Genomic DNA, 26,147 nt, shown 5'->3' with positions numbered 1-26,147 from the left:
TCTGTTAGAAAAGTATCTGACGTTTTTAGTTTTTTTCAAAAAACATATGGATTTGAATCACGTGTGATTGCATCAGCCAAGCTTGAACCTTCCTGCGCATGCATGAGTTTTTTCACGCCTGTCAGTTGTGTCATTCGCCTGTGAGCAGGCTTTGTGTGAGCACTGGTCCACCCTCTTGTAGTTTTTTTTATTGCAAATAAATGTCTGAACAATTTGGAGCTTTGCTGCATCAATTTTTTTTCCAGAAACTGTGAGAGACCTCCAGGTGGACACCGTTTGGAAAATAAATATGGTTTTCAGGGACGATTTTGTGGGGATTACACAGATTAAGGAGTGTTACTGCCGCTTTAAGGATGGCCCACAACTGCTGAGAGCGCGCCACGCTCCCAGCGCCGATCGACAGGCTCACACCCCGCTGGAACAACCAGATCATTTCCTACGTGAAGGCTTTGTTGATCCGGGACGTCGTCTGACTTTCACAAAAAGGCAGAAGGCGTGGACATCAGCACTTTTTCGGCACATTCCACTGTTACAGGAGTTTTTTTCATGGAAAGAAAAGCGGAGGGATGCGCCACGGAGCAGTTCATTACGCGGCACAAAACCACCTCCGTGTTGGTCTCACAGGATGGCTTTCAGGTGGATTTCAGATGGCTATCAGTGGGTTTTCAGTCGTGTGACTAACCGAGAAATTGTGCATGAGCTGGACATGCCAGAATATGTCCTGTGAGGCTTCATCACGGCATTGCTTTGTGCCATGCGGCTCCAACGCGACGGGCGGAATTAATCCGCTCCTCTTTCCATGACAAAAACTCCTGTAACAGTGGAATGTGCCATTCATTTCTAAACTGGACGCTGTCTTGATCTGGTATGTTGTCTGACTAGCACAGGAATTGTGAAAAGACGTGGACATCAGCACTTTTTCGGCACATTGAGACAGACGTGCGGAGGAGTTCCGCGCGTCGCGGTGGAGCCGCATGACGCAAAGCAACACCGTGATGAAGCCTCACAGGACATATTCTGGCATGTCCAGCTCATGCACAATTTCTCGGTGCAACATTCACACTTCGAGGCTCATTCAGTTTGAGGAGCACCCCCCCCTCGCTCCATTGATATGGTAAACAGTGCTTTACGCCAGAGCGAGAGAGCTTGTCACAGGCTTATCCAGTAACATTCACAGGAAAACTAGTCGAGCAATCCTGATACTCACACACTGTTTGACCATGTGAAATTGAGACTGTATGAGAGGCTCTCTGTCTGCTCACTTTCGCTGTGCATAATGGCACAGGGTGCATTAGAGCAGCCAGGGGGCTATTCAAACAGGCGAACTAGTAACACATCACTCCTAAAAATAATCTTTGGTGTGTCACGTGAGGTGAATCTGCCCGACGATTGGATTCTGGAAAACCATGTGACAGTGAACCAATTCTGATTGGACACTCACATTGCTCACATCATCACACAGCTTCTATGAGGAGTACAAAGATGGTGGACAGTGGCTCGAAAGTCCAGAGTTAACTTTTCAGCAAAAAAAAAAAAAAAAAAAGTATCTCATATCTGGGTGATTCTTAGACTACGGGCACTTATTATGTCCTTGGATCATATTGTATGAAAAACAGAAAAAAGGGGAAATTTCACACTTTTATAGTTATCTTTACAATGAAAGTGTGTTAAGAAATTTGTTCTAGTAGTCTATGATGACTTTTTTTTACCTTTTTTCAGCATCATTATATGCAAATATTGCCGTTTTGTGCTTGTCCCACACCCAGACTTTTGATCTTCAATGATAAAAATGAATGGTAAAGAAATGTTTTTTCTAATGTTTTAAAATATCTCTGAATAAAATATCAGTAAAATAATCAAAACATAATTGGGGTATTCAATGTCATACAACTGTTGTGATTTTTTTAAACAAAATGTAGTTGTCCCACACTATTGCCGTAATTTCCACCACAACACTGTAATGTCCCTTTAAACAGTTTGTATGAAAGATTGTTTGGGTAGTTTCTATGGAGATAAACAGTGACATCAAAGCACATGTATATAGCGCCAAATCACAACAAACAGTTGCCCCAAGGCGCTTTATATTGTAAGGCAATGGTGTGGTGGAAATTACATTTACAAGGCCAGTAGTGCCCATAGTTAAAGAATCACCCATCTATCTATCTCATATAATTAAAAAGTTATTTCTAATTTAGTAAAGCTTGGTCTCAGCTATCGTATACAATGGCATCAGCCCCAGAGGGTTAATTTATTATTAAGATCCTATTTTGTACATCTTCAATAAAGTCCCCTATCAGTCAATCAAAAACAATATTTATGTTTTAACAGCATCTGGCACCAGCGCGGCTCCATTTGAAGCCTGAGGCGCCAGCGCAGTTCCACCAGCACGGCTCCACCTGAAGCCCGAGGCGTCAGCGCAGTTCCACCGGCGCGGCTTCACCGAGGCCCGAGGCATCAGCGCACATCCACCGGCGCGGCTCCACCTGAAGCCCGAGGCACCAGCGCAGTTCCACCGGCGTGGCTTTACTGATGCCCGAGGCGCCAGCGCAGAGTTATCTGACTATGGGTCCGAAGAAGGCACTGACAGCGGAGGAGGGAGATGATATCAAGAAGTCCCTGGACTTTTTGTCTGAGGAAATCTCTGTTGTTAAAATGCAGCAGAAATCCATTATGGAGCTGGTGGAAGAAGTGAAGGCTCTCCAGATCCAGAATGCAGAGAAAGACCGGCGTCTGGTGTACCTGGAGAACCGTGTTGCGGAGTTGGAACAGTACACAAGGATGAATGACATTATTATTACAGGAATTCATATTAAACCTCGATCCTACGCACGGGCGGTGTCAGAAGACAGCAGAGGGGAGGCCAGTGAGCAGGAGGCCAGCTCAGTGGAACAACAGGTGGCTGACTTCCTGCAATCTAAAGGTATTCAAATGGACTGTAATAACATTGAAGCGTGCCACCCCCTGCCCAGGAGAGAGGATGGAGACAAGCGAGCTGTTATAATGAGGTTTGTCAACAGAAAACATAAAATGGCATTGTTAAAACAGGGGCGGAAACTCAAAGGAACAAACATATTCATCAATGAACATCTGACCAAAAGAAACGCAGACATTGCCAGGAAAGCTCGTTTCTTAAAAAAGCAGAGAAAAATTCAACAGACATGGACATCCAACTGCAAAACATTTATCAAATTGAACGGAACACCAGAACAAGCGAAGGTTATGGTAATCAGGAACATCGAGGAACTGGACAAATACGACCAATAAGGTATGAGGACACAAACACATCACAACACCATGACACAGACCAGAGGAACCTATTCATCTACTACATCATCTACATCTGGAGACAAGAAGGATATAACTCACAGGATTGCTGATCATGGAAAAGTAGAACTGAGAACATTTAAATACACAGACCACAATGTACTGGACTTGGAGCACGATATAGACCCGGACAATAATTTCTTCTCAAATATCAATGACAGTTGTTGCTATTATACAGATGAACAGTTTAATCGGATCATTAAAACGGATAACAAATGATCAATAATCCATTTCAACAGCAGAAGTCTATATGCAAACTTTAACAACATTAAAGAATATTTAAGTCAATTTAAAAAAATATTTAACATAATTGCTATATCAGAAACATGGATCAATGAAGATAAAGGAATGAATTTTGAACTGGATGGATATGAATTTAACTGTGTAAACAGAAAGAATAAGAGTGGAGGAGGAGTGGCTGTGTATGTGGATAAGAACATGGATATGACAATATGACAACTGTGATCGATAACTTATTAGAATGTATAACTATTGAAATATGTGAAGAAAAAAGCAAAAATGTATTAGTCAGCTGTATATATAGAGCACCAGGATCTAGTATTGAAACATTCACTGACTGTATGGAAAAAACGTTCTCAAAAACTAATCAAAAAACTGTGTTCATTTGTGGTGACGTAAATATTGATCTGCTCAATCCAAATAAGCATAAAATAACAGATGAATTTATCAATATAATGTACAGTATGAGTTTATATCCAAAAATCACCAGGCCAAGCAGAATTACATCCCATAGTGCTACCTTAATTGATAATATATTCAGCAATGATATTGAGAATAACACTGTGAGTGGATTATTAATCAATGACATTAGTGATCATCTACCAGTTTTCATCGTTTATAATAGAAACCATCAGCGGAATCAGCCAGAGGAGAAAATAAAATACAGGCGACTGCGGACAGAGGAAAACATGAACACACTAAAGAAGGATTTACAGGAGCAAAACTGGGAAAAGGTATACAGTGAAAGTGATGTTGATAGTGCATATGAAACTTTTTTTTACAAATATTTACATCATTATATGATAAAAATTGTACAATTAAACAAGACTACAGAAAACAAAAAATCCAAGATCGACCATGGATGACGAAAGGGTTACGGAATGCATGTAATAAGAAAAATACACTGTATAGAGAATTCATAAAACTAAAGACTAAAGAGGCAGAAAATAGATATAAGAAATACAAAAATAGATTAACTAATATTATACCGGTATGTAGGAAGGAATATTATAGTAACATACTATATAATAACAAAAACAATATTAAAGGAATATGGGATATATTAAATAGCATTATCAAAAATGGTAATAAAAACAGAGTTACCCTCAGTATTTCATTGATAATAATGTCAAGAAGGAAAATAAGGATGAGGTAGTCAACGGTTTTAATAATTTTTTTGTAAATATTGGACCAAGCTTGGCAGAAAAAATTCCCGATTCCCAACCTGAGGATTGGGATAATAATCTCATAGAAAGAAATCCCTGTTCAATGTTCCTCACAGCAGTGGATGGAAAAGAAATTATAGACATTGTGAATAATTGTAAATATAAAACATCTACCGATTTAAATGAAATTGATATGGTGGTGGTAAAACAGGTCATTGAATGGATTGCAGAACCATTAACATACATCTGTAACTTATCATTTCAAACTGGTAAATTTCCCAATCAAATGAAAATAGCTAAGGTTGTGCCGCTGTATAAGACTGGGGATAGACACCACTTCACAAATTATAGACCTGTTTCTTTGCTTCCACAATTTTCCAAATTATTAGAAAAGTTATTCAATAATAGATTAGACAAATGAATAAATAAATATAAATTACTTACTGATAGTCAATCACTTGCATTAGTAGAATCAGTTGAGGAGATTACAAACGCCATAGACCACAAATTACATTCAGTTGGAATATTTATAGACCTAAAAAAGGCTTTTGATACAATCAATCATGACATATTAATCAATAAACTTGAACAGTATGGGATTAGGGGGTTGGTGTTGCACTGGGTGAGAAGCTACTTAAGTAACAGAAAACTGTGAAGTTGGGGGAATATACATCATCATGCTTGGACAATGCTTGTGGCGTCCCACAGGGGTCAGTATTGGGTCCAAAACTGTTTCTAATTTATATAAATGATATTGTCAATGTTTCCAAAATATTAAAATTAGTATTATTTGCAGATGACACAAGCATTTTTTGTTCAGGGGGGATTTGCAGGAGTTACTGAGGAGGATCAGTATAGAAATGGGAAAATTGAAAATATGGTTTGACAGAAACAAATTATCATTAAACTTAAGTAAAACAAAATACATGTTATTTGGCTATTGTAATACAGACATACAGATTCAGTTACAAGTCGAGGGGGTAGATATTGAAAGGGTACATGAAAATAAGTTTCTGGGGTGATAATAGATGATAAGATAAACTGGAAGACTCATATAAAACATATACAAAGTAAACTGTCAAGAAGCATTTCAGTTCTAAACAAAGCGAAACATATTCTGGACCACAACTCGCTCCGCATTCTTTACTGCTCACTGGTTTTACCATATTTACAGTACTGTGCAGAGGTATGGGGTAATACTTATAAAGGTACAACACAATCACTATCAGTAATGCAGAAAAGAGCTATAAGAATCATTCATAATACTGGCTATAGAGATCATACAAATCCACTATTTTTACAATCCAAAATCTTAAAATTCACAGACTTGGTTCATTTTCAAACAGTACAAATCGTGTATAAAGCAATAAACAATTTACTTCCAGCAAATATTAAAAATATGTTTTTTAACAGATCAGGGGATTGCAGTCTGAGGGGGAAATTTAATTTAAAGCATCAGTGGGCACGAACAACATTAAAAGGTTTCTGTATTTCTGTCTGTGGGGTGAGGATGTGGAACAGATTGGGAGTGGGGCTCAAGCAATGTCCAAGCATGAACCAGTTCAAACAGCGGTACAAAAATATGTTTTTTTCTAGGTATAGGGAGGAGGAAGGGTAATGAGGGTTAGGGTGTTTTTGTTTTTTGCTTCGGCTTGTAAATTTATGTTTGTGTGTATATATATATATATATATATATGTATTTATTGATATCGGTTTAGGTGTGTAGGAATCTATGTGTATATGTGGCAAAGGGTATTACTGGTTGTGGGGAAGAAGGGGTAGGGATAAATAAGCTGATGCTTCACCCTACCCCTTTTCGGACATGTTGGGTACACAGTAGGAACTTTTTTGTTGTTGTTTTCACTGATCTATCTTGTATTTGTTGTTATATTAAATGTTCGAAATAAACAGTTTTCATTCATTCATTCATTCATTCATCTGCAGGAGGCCTTGCATGTGTGTGTACATGAGCTTTTGACAAGAGCGGGAGTTGTGCAAATCACGAAATATTTGGAGATCATTCTCTGTGCGTTTGCAGGTATTAAGACAAATTTAACCCATAGTAAGTTAGCTATGAGTGATGTCTTGTAATTACAGAAGTGTTATTAGGCTCCAAAAATGGCATTTTCAGTTTCTGAAGCGTTTATTTCTCACTAGCTTTACATATGAGAGACGTGTATATAAACACACAAAATAAAGCGGTTTTGGAGATGCCAGCCACTGATGTCACAGTGCAGCTCTGTTCTGAATGGCTGTCACCCCTGCCACTCAAAAACAAAACAGATTAAAAAAAGAATGTGACTTTTTAACCTCTTAAAATATGTCATGGTTAGCAATCTTTGAACATGTCCAGAGTCTGTGTCTCAAGTTCCCTGTAAATTTGAAGACTGTGGCAGCAGTGGTGGGCACAGTTCCGATAATTACCGAAGATAATGTTTTCATTATCGGGTTATCTTTTCAGATAACTTTGAAAACCATTATCGGACTAATTATCTTCCGATAAATTTTTGTCCGATAATTTTTAGACCGTTAACGTGGTAAACAAAGCTGAACAGCTACAAACACTTATAAAATTTAAAATCAGTTGAGTACCTACCTGTTTAATGCTTTGTAGCAGATGTGTAATTATATCCTCTACAAACAGAGAAGAGCTGCTTCTAGAAGAATCTGCTCTATCCTCTGCAAGCAAAGGAGAACTAGTCACAAAAACAAACAAACAAACAAACAAAAAACCCTCATTTCTTTTAACCTCATACTGATATGCGGGCAATATCACCCAAGTCAGCCAGAGGCATACATTTTTAACCAAACTAATTTTAGACAAGTTATTTAAATTAACGTCACGTCTGAAGTTTTATAAAGTGGAAATATCAGATACATGTTTTAGTTTTAAAGTAATGTGCTAATTTTTAAGGTTTTAGTGTGGCCATGCTGTGTCCAGGTGCATTATGGGAGTAGGATAGGGTAATCTCAGTACGTTCACAACATGAAAATTGCAATTGAGACACTCTGATCAGGCTCCACGGACAACAGCATTAAACTCTAGTGCCTAAAACTCTCATGAATATATTCCCTGGGTTTATAGATGTTGTTATTGTGTTTGCATTCATTAAATTCCACGCATCTTAAACATAGCAGACAGATTATCTGGAATTTTGTTTTGGCAAGTTTTCGAGGTCTCTACTGCCATCTTCTGGCCAGTAGTGTTCATGGCTGTATTCACCCTGAAGCTGGGCTGATATTTTCAATCACTGTACTCGGTTCCAGCTCAAACTGTATGACAGAACAGCATGGTGTAACAGTTCAGAGGGCACGATTTATGTTCTCACACACATTGTACATTCAAAAACCACACGTTGGACTCCTGTTTCCAGATGCAAAATGTAAACAGAAGCTTTTTTTCAAACTTAATTAAAAAAAACTCTCAATGGGAGACATCAAAGTTTAAAAAACACACACACATTACAATATTTTCATCTGACCATACGGTCGCCGGTCAGGAGGTGGTCATGATATGTTAAACGCAGCTCGTTACGCCATGTATACTAAACGATGCAGGACGCATGATTAACCTGAAACTCAGTGCGATCTGAAAAAATTCTCACATGAATGAAAAATCAGCTGAAAAAGGGCCAAAACTCGCACTGGCACCAGTAGATCATGGCAGTGTTCTATTTATTTTGAAACCGGTTATATCAGATGGTTATCGAATTACAACTTGGCTTTTTTTTTTAAATGCCTTTTTTTCTACAAACAAAAATATATATTATTATTATATTTTACAAAAGCACATTTATCTGTAAACACCAACACCTCACATTAACATGTTGGTTTACATAGAATGAATGAGTCAACAAATCAGTGTTAGCGGAGGCACATTTTACCCAGAGTGCCTTCTGTTTGTGTTTGTTACAGAACTTCAGAATTTGTGCATTATTCAACATTAAAAAGATATATGCTATATCTTAACTTTGCACAAATGACAGAATTGACATTAATGGAGTTATTCTATCAGTATTCATTTTATTTACACCAAACCATAAGTCAGCATTGCTTTATTTTCCAAGACCTCTGCCTGACGGCAGCATTGTGATTGAGTAGAGAGCTGTGTTTGTGTTGGAAACTATGTAGTAAACTGAAGCTTCCGCAGGAGGCAGGATGCTCAAAGACAGAAGTGCTGACTCATTGTTTGGGTCTGTCATCGCCTTTGATGCTTCCAGAAGCGATTGTGGTGTTAAAACTCAAAATCAGCTTGTTCGTAGTTGCCGGAGTGTACCGGAGGCAATACTGGAATTGATCTGTAACTTCCGATACATTTTTGTGTGGTTTATCGTCTTAGCTTTATCAAAGATAACTTCTCAGTTATCTGATTATCTGTTATCAAAGTTAATTTTTTTTTTGGTTATCTGTGCCCACCACTGTGTGGCAGTAATAGGACTGAACTTATACTGAGTGTAGACAGGAAGACAGATGGACGCAAAGCCTTCACAATACCCAATGGCTGTATTTGTTGGCTGCTGGAAAAATAAATCATTCTGGAATTCCCATCTTCATTAAAATGAACTGTATTTTTGCAACAAGTTCCAAAAAATAAACCAACATTATAATGCTTGGATTTCAGGAGAAGAAAAAAATTTGTCTGTTTTGTGAAATTTGAAAGGCCGTACACCTTTATTATAAAAATGTAAAATTAAAAATAAATTCTTACAATTCTGCAATGAAAGGTTTCACTGTGACAGGTAGATGAGTTAGAGTGGAATACACTTTCAGAACATTTTCAGAATTCTGGTGTGCCTATTTTGTTCCTCAGCAGGGACTAAAATGTTATATGTTGCTTATTGCTCTTGGTGCAGTTTGCTTTAATATGGCAATATTTCTGAGTAGAACAGCACATGTAAATACAAGCAATTTACAAGCACACTGTCCTCTTAATGGTGAGAAGTACTGCAACAACTTCAGCAATCTTGAATCATAGATCTCATTATTGTCAAAGGAGTCCATCATATTCAGTATGGGTTTTGTCCATTTCCTCTCTTCTCTGTTATGTCGCAGTATACTGTAGTCCAGGGAAATCTCTTCTATTTCAATCATTTGCTGCACATTTTAAACATATATACGGGCAGTGCCTATATGTGGTTGTCTGACCAAATTTTAAGGCACTACACCTCATCTATAGTGCATATTCACCCACAATTCATTCTGCAGTGTCTTTTCTGAACTAAACGCATTATACTGGCCATTATTTGACATTCAAAATTCCCATAATTCATAATAAGGACAGGACATTTGTTGCATTGGGTCAGACTCCATTATCACCACAAATGAGATGCACCAGCGTTCAGGTATATTAAAAAACAGCAACAATCGCAAAACGTGGTCCTGGCTTGATTATCTTACTGCAGGTCTGAGTGCAATTACTGTGCTCACATTTATCCAAACAAACCAAACACTGGTCGGAAAGAGAACTAATCAAAAAGCTCTAACTGATCCAAGTGTGAAAATGCCCTCAGATGGGGCTGATGAAATTAAAATAATGTCCTGTATATTTATGGGAAAAAAAAAGCCATATACCACACACACACACACACACACACACACATGCATATATAGTTAATTATATAATTTTCCCATTGCAAAATTTTGTATGCACTTGTGATGTATATTATATTGTTTCTCCACTTGTATTAAAAGATGATGCTGGCATTATTTGATATTTTTGTTATTATCATTCATTCTCTTGCAGCCCAATGGAGAATTTATTAAATTTTATGAGCTGACACAGTGGTATATGTATAACATGCGCTGCAGTTCCAAAAAAAATACATAGCCAAGGCTCTATTAAAAAAATAAAGACAGGAAGATATTCTGTTGAATTGGGTGATATAATGTAGAATATAGATCAGTCATTCAATATGGTAAACTGAAGCAATGTGATTTATTTGGAATCAACTCTATTACTGCACTTCTGATCTCTTGGGAGTTGCTACATGACCAATGTTTATTCTGTTTTGCTCACTGCATGAGCTATGAGGGGGCAAAAAAAAAAAAACGTTTTGTGCTTATGAAAGAATATGTCACCCACAGTTCTCAGTCTGCAACAGAGCAGTAAATAGTCACATTTTCATGTGTTGTAGAAACTCTAGTTACCATTTTATTAAAAAAGTACAGTTGTGCTCAAAAGTTTATATACCCTGGCAGAATTTTTGCTTTCATGGCCATTTTTAAGAGAATATGAATGACAACACAAAACTTTTTTTTTGTTTTTAATTCATGGTTAGTGGTTGGGTGAAGCCATTTAATGTCAAACAACTGTTTCCTCTTTTTAAATCAAAATGACAAGAGAACTACCCAAATGACTCTGATCAAAAGTTTACATATCCCTGTTCTTAATACTGTATTGCCCCTTTAACATCAATTACAGCTTGGAGTCTTTTGTGGTAGTTTGTGGACGAGGCTCTCTGATGGTAAAGCTGCCACTGAATATGTTTTGGACTTTATTTACATCAATTACAAAGAAATACAAACAATATGGTAAATCTGCATGGAGTAGACAGTTCTCAAAAACTGAGTGACTGTGCAAGAAGTAGAAGAGTGAGGAAAGCCACCAAGACAACCCAGAAGAAGTTATGAGCTTATGTAGCTGTCATTGGAGAAATTGTGCACAGTGCAAGTTTTGCATTTTGCATCACTACTCTTAGCTTCATAGTGGAATAGAGCAAAGAAGGATTTTCTTTCACCAAAACAGATCAAATCCAGGCTTGCATCTCAGATGTACCTTCTGGCAATTTGTAGCTAAACTTTCAGGTCTTCTTTTTAAGAAAATCCTCCTCTATACCACTTCATCATGAAGATGGATAATTGGTGATACTGGGTGTCCAGTTTTTGTGTTGTAATTCATATTCTCTTAAAAATGGCCAAAAAAGCAAAACCTTCTGCCAGGATATGTAAACTTCTGAGCACCATTGCACATTTCTCTTTTGCGTAGGAGAAAAAAAAGATACATCACACCACCCAAATTTTTAGAAAATTGTGAACAATGTTATTTCAGAACATAACTACAAACTTTTCTGTCTGAAATTTAAATTTTTTTTTTTGTATACAGGTCTAATATAGGGTGCAGCACAGTCTCATAGTGGTTAGTACTGTTGTCTCACAGCAAGAAGATCATGGAATTGATTCCCACCTGGGGCCTTTGTATGTTCTCCCAGTGTTTGCGTGGGGTCCCTCTGGGTGCTCTGGGTCCCTCCCACATCCAAAGACATGGAGGTTAGATGGATTGGAACCTTTAAATTGTCCGTAGGTGTGCGTGTGTTTGTTTGTCTATACATGGCCCTGCAACAGACAGACTGGCATCCTGTCCAGGGTGTACCTTGCCTCACACCCTATGACTGCTGGGATAGGTTCCAGTACCCCTCCCCCTTCCCCACGTGGTTGCCCTGTGATCCTTACCGTAATTTCCGGACTATAGAGCGCACCTGAATATTAGCTGCACCCACCAATTTTAAAAAGAAAAAGAAATTGTACATAAATAGGCTGCACTTGTCCATATTGGTCTCCACATTGTAACATGACATATTTACACAGAGAGATGTTGGACAGAAAGACTTTTTAACTTTTAATTAAAAATGTACCATAAATGCTTTTTCCCCTGAAGTGTTACACGTAAACATTAACGCGCACATCATCCAGCATGCGCACAGTGTCTCTGTTCCACACGGAGAAGTGAGTAATTTTAATGTTTTCTTGAGATTTTATCACGTGCAGCCAGGATCGGATGGAGTCTGTGGTAAATGAGACATTAATAAGGCACTGTGAGGTTTTTGACTTGTCACGCCAAGACAGAGAACCGGTTTGGAAGGGTAGGGGAGAACGCTCTGCTCCGCTAACTGATCTGATGGTGCAACTCCCACGCAAAATGTCAGAGAGGGACTTTTCTTCACTAAAATGAATGGGTAAGACCTTATATTTACACTGTGTGTGAATTTACACTGCATGAGGAGCACAGCTTTCAGGAAATCAATTGATGTATTTCGACTTATGAAAAAGCCTGTAAAAAAATCCATAAATTAGCTGCATCGTTGTAAAAGCCACAGTGTTCAAAGTGTGTGAAAAAAGTAGCACCTTATAGTCCAGAAATTACGGTAATTGGAGTAAGCAGTTGAAGACGAGGGAGTGAGGACTAATGTACAGCATTCAATTCCAAATAGCATTTTGGTAGCTGAGTATGGCACCCATGTTCCCAGTTTGGAAAATCCCATGTACATTACACTGGCATGCCAGTTTATTAGGTAAACCTTGCTATGACTGGGTTGGACCTTTTTTCCTTCGGAACTGCCTGGAGGTGATGGTCGAGTGCTTAAGGTGTTGGGCTTGAGTCCAGAAGATCATGGGTTCAAATCCCCGCCTGACTGGAAAAATCACTAAGGGCTGCTGGGCAAGGCCTTTAATCCCCTATTTCTCCCAATGTGTAGTGAGCGCCTTGTATGGCAGCACCCTGACACCAGGGTGAATGTAAGACATAATTGTAAAGCGCTTTGAGCGTCTGATGCAGATGGAAAAGCGCTATATAAATGCAGTCCATTTACTATTCTTAGAAATTCTATTCTATAAATTCACTAATGGGAGGAACTTTGTTGCCTGGTGCCACACAAACCATCAAAAGTGCAACATCTCGAAGACAAATTTTCTGGCCATTGACTTTGGGAAGACCAGATCAAGTCTGCAACCGGTTCTGATTGAGTGACTGGGGTCATGGATAGCAACCACCCAGGTAGACACATGGCACCTCACCATCTCACAAAAGTAACTATCTATCCATCGCAGCCAGGCATCATGTGGGTGACCAGTTGGCCTTCTGCAGTGTCGGAGTCATCAATGAGGCACTTGCCTGTTGGACCATGTGTATGGATGCACATCACATGGGCAAACTGTTGTATGTAATACTCCCTCATTAGGCAAGTGACACTTCTCCTGAATCTTCCAAAGTTTTTTTTGACAATCATTCCAGCTGTATCCAAAGATCCTCCTCAGAGACCCCGGAACAAATACTTCAAGGGCGTGATTTCCTAAAGGTTTGCTGGTATAAAAATGTGTGCATACACACCATAGCTCCTGCAAAAAAATATGTATACTAATTTACCAACAGTGTGCACTGAAGATTGCGTCTTTCTAGCACGTTGTCCATTTACCACTTTTTCTTTTGTGAATTGTACATGCAAATAGGTGAGGTTTACACATGCAACAATTTATCAAGGCGAAAAGTAATTTCATGGGCTGCGATTGCATCTGTAATATAGCACATTTGAAACCTTGGTGCTACGTTACGTAGTGTTGAGTGGTCAATGCAGACGCATAAATCTGATTCACTGTTATTCTACGTGAGCTGTTTGTGTATGCATTTATTTATTTTCACTCCACAATCTTCTTTAACATAGAAGACCATGACTAAACACTTTAAAGTTGCATCTTTTTTAATATAAAGTAGCTGAGTAGCTAAAGACCTGGGCCCATTTGCTTGGTGCATCTTAAAGAGCTCCTAAATTAGCCAAAAATATCCTGGCAAGGACTCTCGGCCTAAGAGAGACCCAAGAGGTGTCTGAGAGCAACTCTGGGCAAGGAGTTGACAGAATCTCCCATCTTAGTGAGGAGGTGGTTGGCCCCATTGCTAGGTATGACGTGGTCCTGTAAGAGCTGGATGTCACAGAAAGGGAAGGGGAAATAAAATAAATGCACTCTGCACCCCTACATATGAATGAACAGTAAAATCAACCAATCATGTAACTGCATTAAGAAATACATAATTGTGAAAATAATTCAATGTCATGATGATACTCAGCATAATTAATTTGGAGTGATTGCCGGTCCGGTCTTTAAACCTGTAAATTCTTGTGCTGCATTGTATTATGGGATTTCTGGGTTTTAAATGTTATTGTGGTTCATGTTAATTTAAGAGTGTTGTTAGTGTTATTGATTTGTGTTTTTGTAGTGCAATGGGTTTACTGACTTAAGTGTCACCATAAGTGAAAAGTGTACCGTCTGTGTTGTTTTATCTGAAAAAAATGAGTGCCTCCTAGTGGCAGAGTGCCAAAAAAACAACAGTTCCCCACAAAATGAATTGTTACACAGCTTGAAGATGTTTGACCGTATCTCATTCACATGCCAATTATTTACATATTAAAAGTGTGCATGAGTTTATGAATAAGTTCAATGTCAGTACATAATATAATTGTAAATATGTTAAAATTACATGCATGACACAAGAAAGTGAAAACATTTATTTCCATTATGGTCCATTTAAAAATCCAATCACAAAAGAGAAGTAATCATAAAATAAAATCAATAATACTGATAAATAAAAAGAATGATAATATTAATGTGTGAATATGATAAAAGCAACCTAAACAATTTATAAATACATTAAGACAGTAAATTAACATAAAATTATGTAGATCAAGCTGGTAGTGTGTTACTGACTCACTGTCATCCTACATATGGAGAATGTATCTCCTTTGTCTCTATTCCACCAGATTGTCTGCATACGACACTCTTACGCCTGGTTCACACGACAGGATTTTAAAAATATTTTTAGGTTTCCAAAACCTGAGAGACCACACACGTGAAGATAAAAAAATAAAAAAATAAATAAAAATCATAACTCTAATAGGTTTGATTGTACAGTGTGTGGTGTTCAGCCACACGGTAAGAACAACACCACACACGAACAGATTTCACACACTAACATTCTCAGGTCAGACAGGAAATCTCGCAAAATCTCTCGAGATTAAACGTGACTTCAGAGTAAACAAATGGAGATACTTTGTGGACTATTTAAAACAGAGGGGGAAAAAAAAACAATACAAAAAGAAAAGGCATTCTTTTAAAGGAGTGGAGCCAGCGCAACCACCGGACCTTCTGGTAAGTCAGAACAGCTGTTTTGATTTTATTTTCTGCTCGGTGTGTCCGTCACCTAGCTTTCTGATTGGCTGCATGTCACATTCAGCGGGCTGCATGCTTGTTTTGGTCGGAAGGACACCACAAACGCTGCGATATCGGGCCAAAAAAATCCATCATGTTGAATATCCCCGATTTGCGATCGGAGCGCTCCTGACGTCCTTCCGAGCAGATCAGAGTGCTCTCAACACAACACACACACAAGGAATATCTGATAAGATTATCTTTAGTGTCATCACGATTGTCGGGGCGTCCTTCGTCCTTAAGATTGTCGAAAGGGGAAGATCGGGTCCGATATCGGCCTAATTATCCTGCTGTGTGAACCTGACCTTAGGCTGCTTAAAAGTCCTCCTCAATACTCTTACCAGTTTGGCACCTAAGGAGGCCGAAGGTGCTTTGTGTACAACTTTCAACATACCAAGGGAAAATTCTGAGAAATGTCTAAGAATTTGAGAAGTTCTAAGAGTTTTCTTAGAGTAATGTCGCTCGGAGCCATTTTTAGCCTTAGGCTGCTTCGTGCAGACGGGCCCTGGTTTGCCAATATGTAAACCTGTGTTCAAATAATGCTCATGTTACCTGTCTATGTCCTTGGAAAAGACACTTAATCTACATGGTCTCAGTCTATGTAGCTGAAAATGAGCACTGCCTCAGCTGGGGAAGTAAGCTGCATCTAACTGGCATCACTTCCAAAGGGCGTTCTAGACTCATTTGATTGACGCTACAAAATACAGAGATAAGCAGACCTCAGGGCCTATATAGGATTTACCACTTTAACAAAATGAAACATTCACTGTCTCAATAAAATTTAGTGTGAAATTAATGTCTTTCTGTGTAATAGAACCATAAGCAGAAAGTCATAGTTGTCAAGCACAGTTAACTTGTCCAGTACAGTTAGCACCACAGTCTGTGGTCAGTGCTGTGGACCACTCTGCGGATAGCGTGGACAGCATCCGTGGCCATATGAAAACTTATTCTCAGTCTATGACAGCAAAGAGAATATCAATGGACTGAATTACGCTCTGTTGTTGGAAGGTGCATTTGAAGATGGTTGCATTAAAATCGACATATTAAGGGGAACAATGCTGATACTACGCACCTCCTCCAAAAGCACAGACAAATCTTGTTCAAGCCACATTCATTTTTGATTTGGTACATGTTCAATAAATGATAGTTAAAATGTGTTTGCCTTATTTTGTACCTATATGCAAGAGGCTGTGTTATGGTCAGGAGTGGGAACAGCTAATAAAAACTAGAACTTAGGTGGACAGGATTGAACTCCGAAATGCAGAACAGCCTAGACAAGGAGAATGGCGTTGAAGCAGTTTTATTAATGACCAGTGGGAATAAGACCAAGGCAAAAGGGAAGACAAGATGGGGCAAAGGGGATCCTCTTCATAGCCAGGTGAGAACCCCAGAGGAATCCTTTGCAAAAAAGGAGAGTGCCTCAGAGGTGTCTTTGTCAGAACTGGTGAATTCAAAACCTGGAAGCTAGAATCCCACTGAGTACTCTCCTTCCTTTGCAGCAGGTGAGAGTCAAACACAGACAAAGATAACTGGGGAATTTATTGTCCTCATAAACATGAGCATTAACTAAGAAATCCTTCTTCTTAAAGGAGAGTTTCAACAGAATAAGTCTCTTCCTAAATGGTGAGACAACCACAGGCTAGAATAAACCAAGGAATGTCTGCTTGGACATGAAATCCAAACCAAAAACAGGAGTCAGTCTTTACTCCTCACTCAAAATAGAATTAAACATAAGTCTTTTCTTCTGGATCAAACCAGATGCCACACAGTCTTTTCTTCTAACACCAAAACAGATTAAATCCAGAGACAGGATTTAACTCGTCTCTTTCTTTGTGAGTGAGTTCAACACCAAGATGCAAAAACCACTCAATACTCACAATCCACAGGAAACACTGAGAATAAGAAGCAGTCAGGCTGCAGTATGCATGCATGCATACATGCATACATACATACATGCATGCATGCATGCATGCATACATGCATACATACATACATACATGCATGCATGCATGCATGCATGCATGCATGCATACATGCATGCATGCATGCATGCATACATACATACATACATACATACATACATACATACATACATACATACATACATACATACATACATACATACAATTATAGACAACCATAAAAAACAATAGACCTGCAACTGAAGACAAGTAGGACTCACTATAAATAGCCTCACTGATGAGTTGCAGGTGCAGACCCAGGCAGGTGTTAACAATTGGGGACTAATGATGTGTAGGAATCTTGACAGACAGCAGAGGGCAACAGAGGATGGAAAAACTAAGACAAGACTAAAACCTGTGAGGACATAAAAGATCACCAGGGGGAGATAGAGATAAATACATTGCATGACACATAAAGTGATAGAAGGCAACTCTAAAGAATAATGAAAGACAAGATAAAAAGGTGAAAATGACAAGATGTGAAACCAGAAAAGGAAGCTGGGAGTGACTGAGAAGGAATGACATACTAAGGCAGATAAATGAGAAGAAATGACAAGAAATACTGAGGCAGAGGCAGTGAAGACAAAGGGCAACTTAAAGCCCAACATAGCCAGGACCCTAACAGGACTGAACCACAACAGACTGACTGAATTTCATTTTGTGGGTGCAGTCATTAACACATGCAAAATCCTCACTTACATAATGCTGTATATGCCACATTACTACCCACTGTCAATTTCAATTTATTTTCATTTATATAGCACCAAATCAAAACAAGGTTACCTCAAGGTGCTTCACACAAGTAAGGTCAAACCTTATCAACCCCCAGAGCAACAGTGGTAAGGAAAAATCCCTCTGAGGAAGAAACCTCAAGCAGACGAGACTCAGAGGGGTGACCCTCTGCTTGGGCTATGCTACATACACAAATTACAAAACAATTCACAAAACGAACATACAGGAAATGTACCGCTGCACAGGATGGTTTTCCTGGACACATACCACACCCATCTCTGGATGGAGCCGCACTTCAAACAGAGAGAAAAGAAATAAAAAGCAGAATCAATCCTCAGAAAGACAAATACAGTGTAATTTGTCAGCATATAAGCAACAGGGAAAAACAGAAGAAATACTAAGGTGATCGCTGACCACTAGCCCTACGCTTCACTAAAAGACCCAGAATTTAGATAAAGTTGAGGCCGTGGCCCACTCCGTTTCCCAATAAAATGAATTAAAAGAGTAAAGTGCATAGAAACATACTATGTCAGTATGCTAGTCATATGAAAGGGAGAAAATAACTGTGTCTTAAGTCGGACTTGAAAGTCTCTACAGAATCTGACTGTTTTATTGATGCAGGGAGATCCACAAAACAGGGGCACAATAGAGAAAGCTCTGTGACCCGCAGACTTTTTATTCACCCTAGGGACACTAAGTAGTCTGCACCTTGGGAACGCAAAGCCCGGGCCATATGTAGGGTTTTATTGGGTCAACTAGTAGGAGGTGCCAGTTCTGTGAACAATTTTATAGGCTAGCAACAGAACCTTAAAATCTGATCTCACTGGGAGAGGAAGCCAGTGAAGAGATGCAAAAAATGGGTGTAATGTAGTCAAACTTTCTTTCTGACTTGCTGTCTGGTGGTATTAGTTCTTAATAAATCACCTGCAAAACATTCACTATGGATGAGCGAGTACACCACTATCTGTATCTGTTCAACCATCTAAATTATCTGTATCCGTATCTGTACTCGTAGTGGGCATGGCCTAAACCGGAAGTGGGCTTAAATCAGTACATTATTTTAAGTGTGATATTGATATGGATTGATCTGAAGTTGCTATATTTGTTTATTTGAAAAATATTTACAGAACAGCCTCAAATTGAGATTCAAATCTATGTTTTTGATCTTAAAAGAAAGAGAACTATTTACAGAACACGTTTTTATGAACTCAGAACATAATATTCTTGTCTTTGAATGACTATTTACAGAATAGCCTCAGAACTGAGATTCAATGTTTTTGTTCACAATAGTAAAGGAACTATACAGAACAAGTTTTTTTTTTTTTAACTCAGAACATGAATATGTTTTTGATCACATAGTAAAGGAACTATTTTACAGAACAAGTTTTTTATAACTCAGAACATGAATTCTTAAGTGAATGAATAACAGAACAGCCTCAGAATTGACTTTCAATGTAGTAGGAAATTATGAACTACTAAGTATGGGTGAACAAGAGTTGTCACACTCAACACATCTTCATTTTTTTTTAATTTTATGATCAAACTATGATTTTTTTTCAATTATTTATTTATTTTACTACCTACCATTCTTGGCATTTTTTTTCCACACAAAGGAAAACAATATTGATTAAGGTGTGTCTGTGTCTGTGTGTGCAAGACTGTGTGCATGTGTGTGTGACTGAGTGACTGTGTGAGAGGGAGAGTGATGGCAAACAGGGAAATGATATGTCAGCCTTGTTCACTGTATTCTTCTCAAAAGCACCACATTCAGGAAGAGAAAAGTTTTCCACCTGACTTTATATCACCAGCCAAACTTAGAGCAAACAAACGGTTAAAAAAAAACAACCGGAGTGGAGGCAGTGACCAACGCGACATGAGCCGTTTTAAGCTCCGTCTTGTCAAATGCTCTGCGTACGATACAAAACAAGTTCACCAAGTAACTTAAATAATATCATACAAACCGAAAAAGAGGCGAGCTGAAGAGAGAGCACAGCACGGATGCCAAGCACAGAGAGTGATCCCGTGTGTGCGTGTGTGTGTGAGAGAGAGAGATGCTGCAGTGAGATGTGTCTTTGTATGGAGGGGCGGGTGTTGTGTGCTGGGGTGTTTGGCTGGCTTGGTTTTTGTTTTTCTGTTTCTCCCACCATGTGGTATGCATTCAGGACTGAGTGGCTGAGCGTTAGGACCTCACCCTGAACACCTGAGGCTTGTTTTCACGTGCAGGTCATCAGGACTCACAGCTGTGGTGTATTCTGTCTTGATCAGAGATTGCTGCATTTAAACCTTGAATGCACAGTGTGTGATTGCCAGAGACTCGACCTTGTGAGCAGACGTGTGAGATCGACGTCAGGAGAACAATCTCACCATCACGGATGCAGAGACCGCTCCAGGTTTGACGCCACCGTCTGTGAAGGAGGATTGGGTGAGGTCTCACGCTCTTCAGCACACTTCCTGAGGTAATTTGGTTTTGGTGACTTTTATGAAGTAATGACAGTGGATTTGGTGTCCCTCACACCTTGTGTTATTGAGCTGTCACGTTATGCTAACTGTCTAATCAGCTTCTGCTGCAGTGGAGATTTGAACTGAGTTGTTCTGTGCCTGCAGGGTGAGAAGCTGATGTATAGATTTAAGCCAGGAAGTGTTTGCTGATTGCGTGCACCTTTGAGTTGTGTCTCTCTGTGTGGAGTTGGACTCACCTCCATGTTTTCTTTCTTCACAGACTTGGTTTGTCGCGGCCACCTGGGGGGTGTCGGCGGGGTCCCTGGGTCCGAACTGCTGTGGCTCCGGACTGTTTGCGCTGTTGAGAGCGCTCCGTGTTTCCACCTCACCAGACTGCGGACTTTTTAGTTGTTTAGCACTTCACTCACTGTTATGTTTATTAAATTCTGTTACCTTTTGAACCATGCTCTGCTTATTTTATGCTGGGTCCTTTCAAACGCTGGGTCGGTGCTCCGCCCGCGTCCGAAACATAACAGCGGGCGCTGTTTGTGACTGGCCAATCACAGAGCGTGAAGAAAGTCAGTTAGCCAATGAGAATTTTCCTTCAGCACGAGCACAGATATTGATGAGTTTTATTCGGATCGTGCTCGTACTCATCAAAAATGCTTTATCCATACTGGGTACTCGTCTGAAACGAGTGTCTGGCTCAACCCTAATGTGCACCAACCCTGTACCTGCCAACATTTGAATTTACCAATGCGGGACACCCACGCATGGGAGCAAGTGCCAGTGGCATGAACTGTAACTAGGGGAGCTCAGGGTTATGCCCGGACCTACACAACTGCGGGACTAATAGGCGTCCCATACACACTCATGCGGGACATGGGACACAGGGGTAAATACTGGGACTCTCCAGCTCAATGTGGGATGTTTGGCAGCTCTGCAACCCGTAAAACTTTGGAATGCCCACGAAATTTGGCACTTCCCACCCGGAAGCGAACATTTGCAAACATCAAACAATGTTCATAGAATGTTTGTTTACTGTTCACCAAGTTTGTGAACGTTCATGTAATGTTTGTGACGTTTGTCTAATGTTTGCATGGAGGCGAAAATTTGTGAACATCAACTGAACCATTCATAGAATTGTTCATTTACTGTTCAGCAAGTTTCGAACATTCATATAATTTTGTGATGTTTGTCTATGTTTGCATGGAAGCAAACATTAGACAAACATGTAACGGAAACATTTGCAAAATCAATCAAATGTTTATAGAATGTATGCTTAATGTTCATGTGTTTCGAACATTCACTAATGTTCCGGATGGTGCTGTGCAAAGCTTAGCTTGCCTCTAATAATAAAAAAATATATATCTCTAAAATTTTGTAAAATTTCATATACAGCATAGGAAAACAATAATAAATACATTTTGGCCTACAGAAAGTACTGATTGGACTCCATTTAATCAGTGTATGCACAACTAGGTAGAATGAACAGGAAAAATAATTTAAGCACTCTATGGTAACCAATAATTTGTCGATTTATGATTTATTCAGGCCTATACTGAATATAGAATTTCAAGATTACTGTGATAAACTGACAGAAAACATGTCTTGGGCAACTTGCATAAACATGCAATCTGTTGAAATATTAATTTTTGCAAAATAATTTAAGTCACTAGATTGTCAGCTACCAAAAATATATATATTTTTTTTATGGAAACAGATTGCAATGCCAGCTTATTATAAGTCTTATTATAAGTAAAATTTTATAAAAGCATAATATCAACATTTTTGTAAATAAGGAAAATATAAAGGTATTAAAAATTGATTTACAAAATAATGTTTTCAACATGCATGAGCAGGAAACACTGACATTTAAATAAAACAGCTCATAGACAAATAATATTTTTTACAGGTCATAAGCGAACATTTGCGAGCAAATGTTCATAGAATGTTTGCTTATTGTTCAGCAAGTTTGAGAGCGTTCATGTAATGTTCGCGATGTTTGTGTGATGTTTGCATGGAAGCGAACATTTGCAAACGTACGTATCAAACGTTCATAGAGTGTTTGGTTGCCATAGCGGAGCGTTTTTTTTTTTTTTTTTGGCTGTGTTTTCATTTGGTTGCGTCATGATATAGCAGAGCCTTGATATGTGGTGATTTGCAGTGCATTTTTTGTTGTGTTTATATTTGGTTGTGTGGTGCAGAGATGTTTTTTTTTTTCTTTTTGTTGCATTTTTGTACGGCACCTCACTGCACAACTCAGGATTCTCTGGTCACAACAGCCTTAGGGTATGCAGAGGTAAAGTGCAGCCTTTATGTTTGGTTGTGTAATTTGCTGGGTGCTTTTTTTGTATTTTATTTTTTTATTGTGTTTATATGATTGTTATGTTTGGAAGCGAACATTTGCATGTATCAAACATTGAATGTTTGTCTATTTATTTGCCTTAATTTGCAGAGAATTTTTTGTGTGTTTGTTGGTTGTCATGGTAATTTGCAGAGCATTTTTTGTGTTTATATTTGGCTGTATTAATTTGTCGAGCGGTTTTTTTTTCCTTCTTTTTTGTGTGTAATCAAGAAGTTTGTTGGTCGCACGCGACTCCCCGCAAGCCCAGTACCTTTAAAATCGCGCGTGATTTGCGCGAGATTTGAGACCTGAACGGCATGAGTACGGCCTTCGTTTCCCATCGCCATTTTGCGGTTTGGGAGCTTGGAGAGAGGTGCGCCGAATTTGTGAATTAAAATCTATCGCCATCAGGGAAATATCTATTGCAACGCTTTCAAACATACTGCAAAAATTATCGGAACGTCGTGGTTATACGCTGGTCTCCATATTATACTTATTGTCGTTTTTACGTATAACTGTGATGTTTTTTTGAACTGATCTGATTGCGTCTTTCCATTGATTTACCGTCTTTAATTTCTTAAGAAACACACTTTGGACTTACATAACAATGAAAAAGCATGTATATGTTATGCTCACGACATAGCTGACCTGTCTAAAAGTTTGGATAGAGGTCTGTATTTAGCAACAACTTGTTTATCTGATCAATCCACGGCCTGGATGGCTTGGCACAAATCTTAATTATTATCGTCTCCAAAACAACATTAAACCATTGCCGCGAGTCATGCAGTTCGTGGCTTGTTAATAAATAAATTTGAAGTTCAAATAATACTTGACATTTTACATTTATTATGCTGGAACGAAAAAAAAAACGCAGTAGGCCTGAAAAAATCCCCAGATCGAGGCCTTCAATTCCAATTCGCCCTATTGACGTATCCCATAATCCCTTGCGTGCCAGAGAGTCGCTGCAGTCAAACATATAGAGAATCCACATGATGACAATTGTAAATGAATGTTATACTACAAAAATGTAATTTTTTTTCTGCTTTTCATTACGTTAATAAGAGACTGCTGCATGATACCCTGAAAACTTGCTAAGACAATTATAATGTATACTGAGGCCATCTTACAAAAACAAAAGCTAAACAATTAAATAGAAGTAATTATTTGGAGTCAGTCTGGTTCACTCTGCTCCATTTTGTTACATTTTACCCCATTTCGTGATTATCAGTCTCCATTTCATATTTTAGTATGGCCCAGACAGAATACCTGATGGTAGGGTGTAGGACCAGCTATAAAGACACGGGATACAGAACTTCCCATGCATTCTAAACAAGAATAATAGACAAATATGACATTTATGTTGTAATGTTTGTAATATCAAAGTTCTTTTTTGCATGTTTCTGTCAAAATCTAAGTTAATATAATGTTGCACATTAATTGTTTTGTTTTTCAATATATTTTGCATTAAAAAACAAAAAAAATATAACCCCAATTGTTTTATTTCAACAGAGCTGAACTTGTATTAATCGAGGAAAACGGACATCTGGGACACTGGTCACGTGATCTGAAGCACACCCTAGTCACCATTTTAAAGTAAGTGAAAACAAAGGAAACCCCTTTGTCCTTTGTAGCATTTTGAGTGGTTCTGATCCAGTAAATGTGCTCGCTATATATATATATATATATATATATTATATATACAACTCGGAGCAGAATATAAATTTGAAAAGAGACCTTTAGATGTCTCTTTTGCGTAATATTGTTTTTATATGCCCATGTGAGTATTTTATCATTTACATGCTTTATTTATTATTTATTTATCCGTCCTCTCAATGTACATAACTTTTTATAACCAGAATTAAAATTTATATGCTGTCTGTTACTAGGCATTCAGGAAATTGAAGTTCAAATAACATGTTAGTGCACAGAAAGAGACTTTGTGAAAATAAGTTTGATTCAGTTGTGTTTTTGCATTGCCACAACTGTTTTATATTTTTTTGTGAATATTTAATTATTGATTGTAACTTTCATTACTGCCATAGGTTTTGCATGTGTAATTACTTCAAATTGTTTGTTTGCCCTTTACAAATGCGACCAATAATAATAATTTTTTGGGTTATTGTTTATTTTTCTTTTCAAAAGTAACCATGCCTGCTGTCGTAAGAGCTGCCACATCAGTGATTCCATCCGACCAACCGGTTGAGCCTGAGCCAAACGCCGTGACGGCAGTTCAGTCACACCAACAGCCCGATCAGTCTAAATCGGAAAGTAGTAGTGAATCCACAGGTTTGTATTTTGTTTAAATGAGATTGTACAGGGACTTACTTTTAATATTGAGTGTTTATTTTCTTTTGGCATAGAAACATCAGCTAGTCTTGACTGAGAACTGACACCTTCTGAACATATGCCGGCAGTTGTGTGAAGACGCATGTCCTGCAGACAGCATCTGTTGACAAATTCTCTAAAGGATGCTCAAGATCAGGGGTGGGCAACTTGTTCCAGAAAGGGCCAAGAGGGTGCAGGTTTTCTTTGCACCCACTGACTCCACCAGGTGATTTCATTGATTAATATCACTTTGAGCAGATTTAGTCAGTGAAATCACCTGGTGGAGTCAGTGGCTGCAAAGAAAACCTGCACCCTAATGGCCCATTCTGGTCAACAAGTTGCCTACCCCTGCTCTAGAGTCTACAAGTTTTCATATAATGTACATTGAAAAAATTTGTATAGGTGTAATAAGTCTGGGGTGATAATACAGAGGTTTAGTGATTATGCATCTTGCACATTCTCTTGTCTAGCCAGTTAGTGGTTGTGTTTCCATATGTTTGTAATTTTCTTGGAAATGGTGATTATATATATGTCACTGCTTTTGTTTTTTGAAGCTTTGTCATCTGCAAGAAGACCTGCGGCTGAGCTTACGGCACATCGTCATTTGGCAAGTGTTTCTGCTGCAGATGCACAGCTGTC

General features: G+C 38.6%; 1 protein-coding gene across 2 annotated transcripts in view; it reads right to left on the bottom strand.

Moving 5' to 3' along the window:
* LOC117524148 (ephrin type-A receptor 6-like) overlaps positions 1-26,147 on the bottom strand; it is an 866,515-nt gene that overhangs the window by 687,215 nt on the left and 153,153 nt on the right. The window lies entirely within an intron of this gene.

Source organism: Thalassophryne amazonica, chromosome 14, assembly GCF_902500255.1.
Source record: "Thalassophryne amazonica chromosome 14, fThaAma1.1, whole genome shotgun sequence".
NCBI classification, from domain to species: domain Eukaryota; kingdom Metazoa; phylum Chordata; class Actinopteri; order Batrachoidiformes; family Batrachoididae; genus Thalassophryne; species Thalassophryne amazonica.
This window is presented reverse-complemented; position numbering and strand designations above follow the sequence as displayed.